Below are 13,186 nucleotides of genomic sequence, written 5' to 3'. Positions count from 1 at the left end.
TTGGGTAGTGTAGGGGGTCATGCATGGGGTAGTGTTTTAGGGTTTAGGGTAGTGCAGTGGTGTTTCTTTAGTGTAGGAGGTCGGGCTGGGGGTAGTGTTTTAGGGTGTAGGGTAGTGCAGTGGTGTTTGGGCAGTGTAGGGGGTCATACTGGGGGTGGTGTTTCAGAGTTTAGGGCAGTGCAGTGGTCTTCGGACAGTGTAGGGGGTCGTGCAGAGGTTGTGTTTCAGGGTTTAGGGCAGTGCAGTGGTGCTCGGGCAGTGTAGGGGGTCGTCCAGGGGGTGGTGTTTCAAGGTTTAGGGCAGGGCAGTGGTGTTCTGACAGTGTAGGGGGTCCTGCTGGGGGTGGTGTTTCAGGGTTTGGGGCAGTGGTGTTCTGGAAGTGTAGGGTTTCTTGCTGGGGTGGTGATTCAGGGTTTAGGGCAGTGGTGTTCGGGCAGTGTAGAGGGTCTTGCTGGGGGTGGTGTTTCAGTGTTTAGGGCAGTGCAGTGGTGTTCGGGCAGTGTAGGGGTTCATCCTGGGGCTGGTGTTTCAGGGTTTAGGGTAGTGCAGTGTTGTTTGTGTAGTGTAGGGGGTCGTGCTGGTAGTATTGTTTTAGTGTTTAAGGTAGTGCAGTGATGTTTGTGTAGTGTAGGGGGTCGTGCTGGGCGTAGTGTTTTAGGATTTAGGGCAGTGCAGTGGTGTTTGTGTAGTGTAGGGGGTCGTGCTGAAGGTAGTGTTTTAGGATTTAGGGCAGTGCAGTGGTGTTTGGGTAGTGTAGGGGGTCATGCTGGGGAAGTGTTTTAGGATTTAGGGCAGTGCGGTTTGGATAGTGTAGGGGGTCATGCTGGGGTAGTGTTTTAGGGTTTAGGGTAGGGCAGTGGTGTTGGGGTAGTGTAGGGAGTCTTGCTGGTGTTTCAGGGTTTAGGGCAGTGCAGTGGTGTTCAGGCACTGTAAAGGGTTGTGCTGGGGCTGGTGTTTCATGGATTAGGGCAGTGCAGTGGTGTTCAGGCACTGTAGGGGGTTGTGCTGGTGTTTCAGGGTTTAGGGTACTGCAGTGATGTTTGTGTAGTGTAGGGGTCATGCTGGGGGTAGTGATTTAGGGTTTAGAGCAGTGCGGTGGTATTTGGGTAGTGTAGGGGGTCATGCTGGGGGTAGTGTTTTAGGGTTTAGGGCAGTGCAGTGGTGTTTGGGTAGGGTAGAGGGTCATGCTGGGGTAGTGTTTTGGGGTTTAGGGTAGTGCAGTGGTGTTGGTATAGTATAGGGGGTCATGCTGGGGGTAGTGTTTTAGGGTTTAGGGTAGTGCAGTGGTATTTGGGTACTGTAGGGGTCATGCTGAGGTTAGATTTAGGGTTTATGGTAGTGCAGTGGTGTTTGGGTAGTGTAGAGGGTCGTGCACGGGTTAGTGTTTTAGGGTTTAGGGTAGTGCAGTGGTATTTGGGTAGTATAGGGGGATGGCTGGGGGTAGTGTTTTAGGGTTTAGGGTAGTGCATTTGTGTTTGTGTAGTGAAGGGGGTCGGGCTGGGGGTAGTGTTTTCGGATTTTGGGCAGTGCAGTGGTGTTCGGGGCTGTGTAGGTGGTCGTGCGGGGTGGTGTTTCAGGGTTTAGGGCAGTGCAGTGGTGTTCAGGCTGTGTAGGGGGTCGTGCAGGGGGCTGGTGTTTCAGGGGTCAGGGCAGTGCAGTGGTGTTTGGACAGTGTAGGGGGTCGAACAGGAGGCTGGTGTTTCAGTGTTTAGGGCAGTGCAGTGGTGTTCGGGCAGTGTAGGAGGTCATGCTGGGGCTGGTGTTTCAAGGTTTAGGGCAGTGCAGTGATGTTTGTGTAGTGTAGGGGGTCGTGCTGGGTGCTGGTGTTTCAGTGTTTAGGGCAGTGCAGTGGTGTTCGGGCAGTGTAGGGGGTCATGCTGGGGCTGGTGTTTCAGTGTTTAGGGCAGTGCAGAGCAGTGGTGTTCGGGCAGTGTAGGGGGTCGTGCTGTGGGTAGAGTTTCAGGGATTAGGGCAGTGCAGTGGTGTTCGGGCACTGTAGGGGGTCGTGTTGGGAATGGTGTTTCAGGGTTTAGGGCAGTGCAGTGGTGGTTGGGCAGTATAGGGGATCGTGCTGGGGGTGGTGTTTCAGGGTTTAGGGCAGTGCAGTGGTGTTCAGACAGTGTAGGGGGTCGTGCTGGGGGTGGCGTTTCAGTGTTTATGGCAGTGCAGTGGTGTTCGTGTAGTGTAGGGGGTCATGCTGGGGGTGGTGTTTCAAGGTTTAGGGCAGTGAAGTGGTTTTCAGGCAGTGTAGGGGGTTGTGCTGGGGGTGACGTTTTAGGGTTTAGGGCAGTGCAGCGGTGTTCAGGCAGTGTAGGGGGTCGTGCTGGGGGTAGCTTTTCAGGGTTTAGGGCAGTGCATTGGTGTTCAGGCAGTGTAGGGGGTCATGCTGGGGGTGGTCTTTCAAGGTTTAGGGCATTGCAGTGGTGTTTGGGCAGTGTAGGGGGTCGTGCTGGGGCTGGTGTTTCAGGGTTTAGGGAAGTGCAATAGTGTTCGGGCAGTGTAGGGGCTCGTGCTCGGGTGGTGTTTCAGGGTTAGGGCTGAACAGTGGTGTTCGGGCAGTGTAGGCTATCATGCTGGGGGTGGTGTTTTAGGGTTTAGGACAGAGCAGTGGTGTACTGGCAGAGTATGGGGTCATGCTCGGAGTGATGTTTAGGGTTTAGGGCAGTGCAGTGGTGTTCGGTCAGTGAAGGGGGTCATGCTGGAGGTGGTGCTCCAGGGTTTAGGGCAGTGCAGTGGTGTTCGTGCAGTGTAGGGGGTCATGCAGGGGTGCTCGGGCAGTGTAGGGTGTCGTCCAGGGGATGGTGTTTCAGGGTTTTGGGAAGTACAGTGGTGTTCTGGCAATGTAGAGGGTCTTGCTGGGGGTGGTGTTTCAGGGTTTAGGGCAGTGGTGTTTGGGCAGTGTAGGAGGTCTTGCTGGAGGTGGAGTTTTAGGGTTTAGGGCAGTGGGTTTCGGGCAGTGTAGGGGGTCTTGCTGAGGGTGGTGTTTCAGGGTTTAGGGCAGTGCAGTGGTGTTCAGGAACTGTAGGGCGTTGTGCTGGAGCTGGTGTTTCAGCGTTTAGGGCAGTGCAGTGGTGTTAGGGCAGTGTGGGGGTCATGCTGGGGCTGGTGTTTCAGGGTTTAGGGCAGTGCAGTGGTGTTTGTGTAGTGTAGGGCGTCGTGCTGGTGGTAGTGTTTTAGGGTTTAGCGTAGTGCAGTGATGATTGTGTATTGTAGGGGGTCGTGCTGAGGTAGTGTTTTAGGGTCTAGGGCAGTGCAGTGGTGTTTGGGAATTGTAGGGGGTCATGCTGGTGGTTGTGTTTTAGGGTTTAGGGTAGTGCAGGTGTTTGGGTAGTGCAGGGGGTCATGCTGGGGAAGTGTTTTGGGGTTTAGGGTAGTGCAGTAGTGTTGGTGTAGTGTAGGGGTCATGCTGGGGGAGTGTTTTAGGGTTTAGGTTAGTGCAGTGGTGTTGGTGTAGTGTAGGGGGTACTGCTGGGGGTCGTGTTTTAGTGTTTAGTGTAGTGCAATGGTGTTTGGGTGGTTCAGGGGGAACTGTTTTAGGGTTTAGGGTGGTGCAGGGGTGTTTGGGTAGTGTAGGGGGTTGTGCTGGGCTAGTGTTTTAGGGTTTAGAGTAGTGCAGTGGTGTTGGTGTAGTGTAAGGGGTACTGCTGGGGGTCGTGTTTTAGTGTTTAGCGTAGTGCAATGGTGTTTGGGTAGTGCAGGGGGAACTGTTTTAGGGTTTAGGGCGGTGCAGGGGTGTTTGGGTAGCGTAGGGGGTACTGCTGGGGGTAGTGTTTTAGGGTTATGGTAGTGAAGCGGTGTTTATGTAGTGTAGGGGGTCGTGTTTTAGGGTTTAGGGTAGTGCAGTGGTCTTTGGGAAGTGTAGGGGGTTGTGCGGGGGATAGTGTTTTAGGGTTTATGGTAGTGCAGTGGTGTTTGGGTAGTGAAGGGGGTCGGGCTGAGGTAGTGTTTTCGGATTTAGGGCAGTGCAGTGGTGTTTGGGCTGTGTAGGGGGTCGTGCGGGGTGGTGTTTCAGGGTTTAGGGCAGTGCAGTGGTGTTCGGGCTGTGTACGGGGTCGTGCAGGGGGCTGTTGTTTCAGGTGTCAGGGCAGTGCAGTGGTGTTTGGGCAGTGTAGGGGGTCGGGCTGGGGGATTTGTTTTAGGGTTTAGGGTAGTGCATAGGTGTTTGTGTAGTGAAGGGGGTCGGGCTGGGGGTAGTGTTTTCGGATTTAGGGCAGTGCAGTGGTGTTCGGGCTGTGTAGGGGGTCGTGCGGGGTGGTGTTTCAGGGTTTAGGGCAGTGCAGTGGTGTTCGGGCTGTGTACGGGGTCGTGCAGGGGACTGTTGTTTCAGGTGTCAGGGCAGTGCAGTGGTTTTTGGGCAGTGTAGGGGGTCGAGCAGGGGGCTGGTGGTTCAGGGTTTAGGGCAGTGCAGTGGTGTTTGGGTAGTGAAGGGGGTCGGGCTGGGGTAGTGTTTCAGGGTTTAAGGCAGTGCAGTGGTGTTTGGGCAGTGTAGGGGATCGTGCTGGGGTGGTGTTTCAGGGTTTAGGGCAGTGCAGTGTTGTTCGGGCAGTGTAGTTGGTCGTGCTGGAGTTGGTGTTTCAGGGTTTAGGGCAGTGCAGTGGTGTTCCGGCAGTGTCGGGGGTCGTTCTGTGGGTGGTGTTTCAGGGTTTAGGGCAGTGAAGTGGTTTTTAGGCAGTGTAGGGGGTCATGCTGGGTGTGGTGTTTTAGGGTTTAGGGCAGTGCAGTGGTGTTCAGGCAGTGTAGGGGGTCGTGCTGGGGGTGGCGTTTCAGGGTATAGGGCAGTGCAGTGGTGTTCGGGCAGGGTAGGGGGTCGTGCTGGGGCTGGTGTTTCAGGGTTTAGGGCAGTGCAATGGTGTTCGGGCAAAGTAGGGGCTCATGCTGGGGGTGGTGTTCCAGGGTTAGGGCAGAACAGTGGTGTTCGGGCAGTGTAGGGGGTCGTGCTGGGAGTGGTGTTGTAGGGTTTAGGACAGAGCAGTGGTGTACTGGCAGAGTATGGGGTCATGCTCGAAGTGATGTTTAGGGTTTAGGGCAGTGCAGTGGTGTTCAGTCAGTGAAGGGGGTCATGCTGGAGGTGGTGTTTCAGGGTTTAGGGCAGTGCAGTGGTGTTTGGGCAGTGTAGGGGGTTATGTAAGGGTTGTTTTTCAGGGTTTAGGGCAGTGCAGTGGTGCTCGGGCAGTGTAGGGTGTCATCCAGGGGATGGTGTTTCAGGGTTTAGGGCAGTACAGTTTTGTTCTGGCAATGTAGGAGGTCTTGCTGGGGGTAATGATTCAGGGTTTAGGGCAGTGGTGTTCGGGCAGTGTAGGAGGTTTTCTGGGGGTGGTGTTTCAGGGTTTAGGGCAGTGGTGTTAGGGCTGTGTAGGAGGTCTTGAGGTCTTGCTGAGGGTGGTGTTTCAGGGTTCAGGGCAGTGCAGCGGTGTTCAGGAACTTCAGGGTGTTGTTCTGGAGCTGGTGTTTCAGCGTTTAGGGCAGTGCAGTGGTGTTAGGGCAATGTGGAGGTCATGCTGGGGCTGGTGTTTCAGGGTTTAGGGCAGTGCAGTGGTGTTCGAGCAGTGTAGGGGGTCATGCTGGGGCTGGTGTTTCAGTGTTTAGGGCAGTGCAGTGGTGTTCAGGCAGTGTATGGGGGTCGTGCTGAGGTAGTGTTTTAGGGTTTAGGGTAGTGAAGTGATTTTTGTGTAGTGTAGGGGGTCATGCTGAGGTAGTGTTTTAGGGTCTAGGGCAGTGCAGTGGTGTTTGGGAATTGTAGGGGGTCATGCTGGTGGTAGTGTTTTAGGGTTTAGGTTAGTGCAGTGGTGTTTGGGTAGTGTAGGGAGTCGTGCTGGGGTAGTATTTTAGGGTTTAGGGTAGTGCAGTGGTGTTGGTGTAGTGTAGGGGGTCATGCTGGGGGTAGTGTTTTAGGGTTTATGGTAATGCAGTGGTGTTTGGGTACTGTAGGGGGTCGTGCTGACGGTAGATTTAGGGTTTTGGGTAGTGCAGTGGTGTTTGGGTAATGTAGGCAGTTGTGCTGGGGTGGTGTTTTAGGGTTTAGGGTAGTGCAGTGGTGTTGGTGTAGTGTAGGGGATACTGCTGGGGTCGTGTTTTAGGGTTTAGCGTAGTGCAATGGTGTTTGTGTAGTGTAGGGGGTACTGCTGAGGGTACTGTTTTAGGGTTTAGGGTAGTGCAGTTGTGTTGGGGTAGTGTATGGGGTACTGCTGGGGTAGTGTTTTAGGGATTAGGGTAGTGCAGTGGTCTTTGGGTAGTGTAGGGGGTTGTGCGGGGGTAGTGTTTTAGGGTTTATAGTAGTGCAGTGGTGTTTGTGTAGTGTAGGGGTCGTGTTTTAGGGTTTAGGGTAGTGCAGTGGTCTTTGGGTAGTGTAGGGGGTTGTGTGGGGGGTACTGTTTTAGGGTTTATGGTAGTGCAGTGGTGTTTGGGCAGTGTAGGGGGTCGTGCTGGGGGCTGGTGTTTCAGTGTTTAGGGCAGTGCAGTGGTGTTCAGGCAGTGTAGGGGGTCGTGCTGTGGGTAGAGTTTCAGGGTTTAGCGCAGTGCAGTGGTGTTCGGGCACTGTAGGGGGTCGTGTTGGGAATGGTGTTTCAGGGTTTAAGGCAGTGCAGTGGTGTTTGGGCAGTGTAGGGGATCGTGCTGGGGTGGTGTTTCAGGGTTTAGGGCAGTGCAGTGTTGTTCGGGCAGTGTAGTTGGTCGTGCTGGGGTTGGTGTTTCAGGGTTTAGGGCAGTGCAGTGGTGTTCCGGCAATGTAGGGGGTCGTTCTGTGGGTGGTGTTTCAGGGTTTAGGGCAGTGAAGTGGTTTTTGGGCAGTGTAGGGGGTCGTGCTGGGTGTGGTGTTTTAGGGTTTAGGGCAGTGCAGTGATGTTCAGGCAGTGTAGGGGGTCATGCTGGGGGTGGCGTTTCAGGGTATAGGGCAGTGCAGTAGTGTTCGGGCAGGGTAGGGGGTCGTGCTGGGGGTGGTGTTTTAAAGTTTAGGGTAGTGCAGTGGTGTTTGGGCAGTGTAGGGGGTCGTGCTGGGGCTGGTGTTTCAGTGTTTAGGGCAGTGCAATGGTGTTCGGGCAGTGTAGGGGCTCATGCTGGGGGTGGTGTTTCAGGGTTAGGGCAGAACAGTGGTGTTCAGGCAGTGTAGGGGGTCGTGCTGGGAGTGGTGTTGTAGGGTTTAGGACAGAGCAGTGGTGTACTGGTAGAGTATGGGGTCATGCTCGGAGTGATGTTTAGGGTTTGGGGCAGTGCAGTTGTGTTCAGTCAGTGAAGGGGGTCATGCTGGAGGTGGTGTTTCAGGATTTAGGGCAGTGCAGTGGTGTTTGGGCAGTGTAGGGGGTTATGCAAGGGTTGTTTTTCAGGGTTTAGGGCAGTGCAGTGGTGCTCGGGCAGTGTAGGGTGTCATCCAGGGGATGGTGTTTCAGGGTTTAGGGTAGTACAGTTTTTTTCTGGCAATGTAGGAGGTCTTGCTGGGGGTGGTGATTCAGGGTTTAGGGCAGTGGTGTTCGGGCAGTGTAGGAGGTCTTGCTGGGGGTGGTGTTTCAGGGTTTAGGGCAGTGGTGTTCGGGCTGTGTAGAGGGTCTTCCTGAGGGTGGTGTTTCAGGGTACAGGGCAGTGCAGCGGTGTTCAGGAACTGTAGGGGGTTGTTCTGGAGCTGGTGTTTCAGCGTTTAGGACAGTGCAGTGGTGTTAGGGCAGTGTGGAGGTCATGCTGGGGCTGGTGTTTCAGGGTTTAGGGCAGTGCAGTGGTGTTCGAGCAGTGTAGGGGGTCATGCTGGGGCTGGTGTTTCAGGGTTTAGGGCAGTGCAGTGGTGTTTGTGTAGTGTGCGGGGTCATGCTGGTGGTAGTGTTTTAGGGTTTAGGGCAGTAAAGTGATTTTTGTGTAGTGTAGGGGGTCATGCTGAGGTAGTGTTTTAGGGTCTAGGGCAGTGCAGTGGTGTTTGGGAATTGTAGGGGGTCATGCTGGTGGTAGTGTTTTAGAGTTTAGTTAGTGCAGTGGTGTTTGGGTAGTGTAGGGGTCGTGCTGGGGTAGTGTTTTAGGGTTTAGGGTAGTGCAGTGTTGTTGGTGTAGTGTAGGGAGTCATGCTGGGGGTAGTGTTTTAGGGTTTATGGTAATGCAGTGGTGTTTGGGTACTGTAGGGGGTCGTGCTGACGGTAGATTTAGGGTTTTGGGTAGTGCAGTGGTGTTTGGGTAATGTAGGCAGTTGTGCTGGGGTGGTGTTTTAGGGTTTAGGGTAGTGCAGTGGTGTTGGTGTAGTGTAGGGGATACTGCTGGGGGTCGTGTTTTAGGCTTTAGCGTAGTCCAATGGTGTTTGTGTAGTGTAGGGGGTACTGCTGGGGGTACTGTTTTAGTGTTTAGGGTAGTGCAGTTGTGTTGTGGTAGTGTATGGGGTACTGCTGGGGGGTAGTGTTTTAGGGATTAGGGTAGTAAACGGTGTTTGTGTAGTGTAGGGGGTCGTGTTTTAGGGTTTAGGGTAGTGCAGTGGTCTTTGGGTAGTGTAGGGGGTTGTGCAGGGGGAGTGTTTTAGGGTTTATAGTAGTGCAGTGGTGTTTGGGTAGTGTAGGCGGTCATGCACGGGGTAGTGTTTTAGGGTTTAGGGTAGTGCAGTGGTGTTTCTTTAGTGTAGGAGGTCGGGCTGGGGTAGTGTTTTAGGGTTTAGGGTAGTGCAGTGGTGTTTGGGCAGTGTAGGGGGTCATACTGGGGGTGGTGTTTCAGAGTTTAGGGCAGTGCAGTGGTCTTCGGACAGTGTAGGGGGTCGTGCAGAGGTTGTGTTTCAGGGTTTAGGGCAGTGCAGTGGTGCTCAGGCAGTGTAGGGGGTCGTCCAGGGGGTGGTGTTTCACGGTTTAGGGCAGGGCAGTGGTGTTCTGGCAGTGTAGGGGGTCTTGCTGGGGGTGGTGTTTCAGGGTTTAGGGCAGTGGTGTTCTGGCAGTGTAGGGGGACTTGCTGGGGTGGTGATTCAGGGTTTATGGCAGTGGTGTTTTGGCACTGTAGAGGGTCTTTCTGGGGGTGGTGTTTCAGTGTTTAGGGCAGTGCAGTGGTGTTCGGGCAGTGTAGGGGGTCATGCTGGGGCTGGTGTTTCAGGGTTTAGGGTAGTGCAGTGGTGTTTGTGTAATGTAGGGGGTCGTGCTGGTAGTATTCGTTTTAGTGTTTAAGGTAGTGCAGTGATGTTTGTGTAGTGTAGGGGGTCGTGCTGAAGGCAGCGTTTTAGGATTTAGGGCAGTGCAGTGGTGTTTGGGTAGTGCAGGGGGTCATGCTGGGGAAGTGTTTTAGGATTTAGGGCAGTGCAGTTTGGGTAGTGTAGGGGGTCATGCTGGGGTGGTGTTTTAGGGTTTAGGGTAGTGCAGTGGTGTTCGGGTAGTGTAGGGGGTCTTGCTGGTGGTGGTGTTTCAGGGTTTAGGGCAGTGCAGTGGTGTTCAGGCACTTGAGGGAGTTGTGCTGGGGCTGGTGTTTCATGGTTTAGGGCAGTGCAGTGGTGTTCAGGCACTGTAGGGGGTTGTGCTGGTGTTTAAGGGTTTAGTGTAGTGCAGTGATGTTTGTGTAGTGTAGGAGTCATGCTGGGGGTATTGTTTTAGGGTTTAGGGCAGTGCGGTGGTATTTGGGTAGTGTAGGGGGTCATGCTGGGGGTAGTGTTTTAGGGTTTAGGGCAGTGCAGTGGTGTTTGGGTAGGGTAGGGGGTCATGCTGGGGTAGTGTTTTGGGGTTTAGGGTAGTGCAAAGGTTTTGGTATAGTATAGAGGGTCATGCTGGGGGTAGTGTTTTAGGGTTTAGGGTAGTGCAGTGGTATTTGGGTACTGTAGGGGGTCATGCTGAGGGTAGATTTAGGGTTTAGGGTAGTGCAGTGGTGTTTGGGTAGTGTAGGGGGTTGTGCTGGGGTAGTGTTTTAGGGTTTAGAGTGGTGCAGTGGTGGTGTAGTGTAGGGGGTACTGCTGGGGGTCATGTTTTAGTGTTTAGCGTAGTGCAATGGTGTTTGGGTAGTGTAGGGGTACTGCTGGGGGTACTGTTTTAGGGTTTAGGGTAGTGCAGGGGTGTTTAGGTAGTGTGGTGGGTACTGCTGGAGTGTTTTAAGGTTATGGTAGTGAAGCGGTGTTTATGTAGTGTAGGGGGTCGTGTTTTAGGGTTTAGGGTAGTGCAGTGGTCTTTGGGTAGTGTAGGGGTCGTGCGGGGGGTAGTGTTTTAGGGTTTATGGTAGTGCAGTGTTGTTTGGGTAGTGTAGAGGGTCATGCACGGGTTAGTGTTTTAGGGTTTAGGGTAGTGCAGTGGTGTTTGGGTAGTGTAGGGGGTCGGGCTGGGGGTAGTGTTTTAGGGTTTAGGGTAGTGCATTGGTGTTTGTGTAGTGAAGGGGGTCGGGCTTGGGGTAGTGTTTTCAGATTTAGGGCAGTGCAGTGGTGTTCGGGGCTGTGTAGGGGGTTGTGTGGGGTGGTGTTTCAGGGTTTAGGGCAGTGCAGTGGTGTTCAGGCTGTGTAGGGGGTCGTGCAGGGGGCTGGTGTTTCAGGGGTCAGGGCAGTGCAGTGGTGTTTGGACAGTGTAGAGGGTCGAACAGGGGGCTGGTGTTTCAGTGTTTAGGGCAGTGCAGTGGTGTTCGGCAGTGTAGGAGGTCATGCTGGGGCTGGTGTTTCAGGGTTTAGGGCAGTGCAGTGGTGTTTGTGTAGTGTAGGGGGTCGTGCTGGGTGCTGGTTTTTCAGTGTTTAGGGCAGTGCAGTGGTGTTCGGGCAGTGTAGGGGGTCATGCTGGGGCTGATGTTTCAGTGTTTAGGGCAGTGCAGTGCAGTGGTGTTCGGGCAGTGTAGGGGGTCATGCTGTGGGTAGAGTTTCAGGGATTAGGGCAGTGCAGTGGTGTTCGGGCACTGTAGGGGGTCATGTTGGGAATGGTGTTTCAGGGTTCAGGGCAGTGGTGGTTGGGCAGTGTAGGAGATCGTGCTGGGGGTGGTGTTTCAGGGTTTAGGGCAGTGCAGTGGTGTTCAGACAGTGTAGGGGGTCGTGCTGGGGGTGGCGTTTCAGGGTTTAGGGCAGTGCAGTGGTGTTCGGGTAGTGTAGGGGGTTGTGCTGGGGGTGGTGTTTCAAGGTTTAGGGCAGTGAAGTGGTTTTCAGGCAGTGTAGGGGGTCGTGCTGGGAGTGACAGTTTAGGGTTTAAGGCAGTGCAGTGGTGTTCAGGCAGTGTAGGGGGTCGTGCTGGGGGTAGCTTTTCAGGGTTTAGGGCAGTACATTGGTGTTCAGGCAGTATAGGGGGTCATGCTGGGGGTGGTGTTTCAAGGTTTAAGGCATTGCAGTGGTGTTCGGGCAGTGTAGGAGGTCGTGCTGGGGCTGGTGTTTCAGGGTTTAGGGCAGTGCAATGGTGTTCGGGCAGTGTAGGGGCTCGTGCTCTGGGTGGTGTTTCAGGGTTAGGGCTGAACAGTGGTGTTCGGGCAGTGTAGGGTATCATGCTGGGGGTGGTGTTTTAGGGTTTAGGACAGAGCAGTGGTGTACTGGCAGAGTATGGGGTCATGCTCGGAGTGATGTTTAGGGTTTAGGGCAGTGCAGTGGTGTTCGGTCAGTGAAGGAGGTCATGCAGGGGTGGTGTTCCAGGGTTTAGAACAGTGCAGTGGTGTTCGTGAAGTGTAGGGGGTCATGCAGGGGTGGTGTTTCAGGGTTTAGGGCAGTGCAGTGGTGCTCAGGCAGTGTAGGGTGTCGTCCAGGGGATGGTGTTTCAGGGTTTTGGGAAGTACAGTGGTGTTCTGGCAATGTAGGGGGTGTTGCTGGAGGTGGTGTTTCAGGGTTTAGGGCAGTGGTGTTTGGGCAGTGTAGGAGGTCTTGCTGGAGGTGGAGTTTCAGGGTTTAGGGCAGTGGGTTTCGGGCAGTGTAGGGGGTCTTGCTGAGGGTGGTGTTTCAGGGTTTAGGGCAGTGCAGTGGTGTTCAGGAACTGTAGGGCGTTGTGCTGGAGCTGGTGTTTCAGCGTTTAGGGCAGTGCAGTGGTGTTAGGGCAGTGTAGGATTCATGCTGGGGCTGGTGTTTCAGGGTTTAGGGCAGTGCAGTGGTGCTCAGGCAGTGTAGGGTGTCGTCCAGAAGATGGTGTTTCAGGGTTTAGGGCAGTGCAGTGGTGCTCAGGCAGTGTAGGGTGTCGTCCAGGGGATGGTGTTCCAGGGTTTAGGGCAGTGCAGTGGTGTGTGTGAAGTGTAGGGGGTCATGCAGGGGTGGTGTTTCAGGGTTTAGGGCAGTGCAGTGGTGCTCAGGCAGTGTAGGGTGTCGTCCAGGGGATGGTGTTTCAGGGTTTTGGTAAGTACAGTGGTGTTCTGGCAATGTAGGGGGTGTTGCTGGGGGTGGTGTTTCAGGGTTTAGGGCAGTGGTGTTTGGGCAGTGTAGGGGGTCTTGCTGGAGGTGGAGTTTCAGGGTTTAGGCCAGTGGGTTTCGGGCAGTGTAGGGGGTCTTGCTGAGGGTGGTGTTTCAGGGTTTAGGGCAGTGCAGTGGAGTTCAGGAACTGTAGGGCGCTGTGCTGGAGCTGGTGTTTCAGCGTTTAGGGCAGTGCAGTGGTGTTAGGGCAGTGTAGGGTTCATGCTGGGGCTGGTGTTTCAGGGTTTAGGGCAGTGCAGTGGTGTTCGGGCAGTGTAGGGGGTCCTGCTGGGGCTGGTGTTTCAGGGTTTAGGGCAGTGCAGTGGTGTTTGTGTAGTGTAGGGCGTCGTGCTGGTGGTAGTGTTTAAGGGTTTAGCGTAGTGCAGTGATGATTGTGTATTGTAGGGGGTCGTGCTGAGGTAGTGTTTTAGGGTCTAGGGCAGTGCAGCGATGTTTGGGAATTGGAGGGGGTCATTCTGGTGGTTGTTTTTTAGGGTTTAGGGTAGTGCAGTGGTGTTTGGGTAGTGCAGGGGGTCATGCTGGGGTAGTGTTTTGGGGTTTAGGGTAGTGCAGTGGTGTTGGTGTAGTGTAGGGCGTCGTGCTGGTGGTAGTGTTTAAGGGTTTAGCGTAGTGCAGTGATGATTGTGTATTGTAGGGGGTCGTGCTGAGGTAGTGTTTTAGGGTCTAGGGCAGTGCAGCGGTGTTTGGGAATTGGAGGGGCTCATTCTGGTGGTTGTTTTTTAGGGTTTAGGGTAGTGCAGTGGTGTTTGGGTAGTGCAGGGGGTCATGCTGGGGTAGTGTTTTGGGGTTTAGGGTAGTGCAGTGGTGTTGGTGTAGTGTAGGGGTCATGCTGGGGGTAGTGTTTTAGGGTTTAGGGTAGTGCAGTGGTGTTTGGGTACTGTAGGGGGTTGTGCTCAGGGTAGATTT

This window comes from Triturus cristatus, chromosome 4_2 (assembly GCF_964204655.1).
Source record: "Triturus cristatus chromosome 4_2, aTriCri1.1, whole genome shotgun sequence".
Taxonomy (NCBI): domain Eukaryota; kingdom Metazoa; phylum Chordata; class Amphibia; order Caudata; family Salamandridae; genus Triturus; species Triturus cristatus.
The sequence above is the reverse complement of the archived record's forward strand: the minus strand, read 5'-3'. Positions refer to the sequence as shown.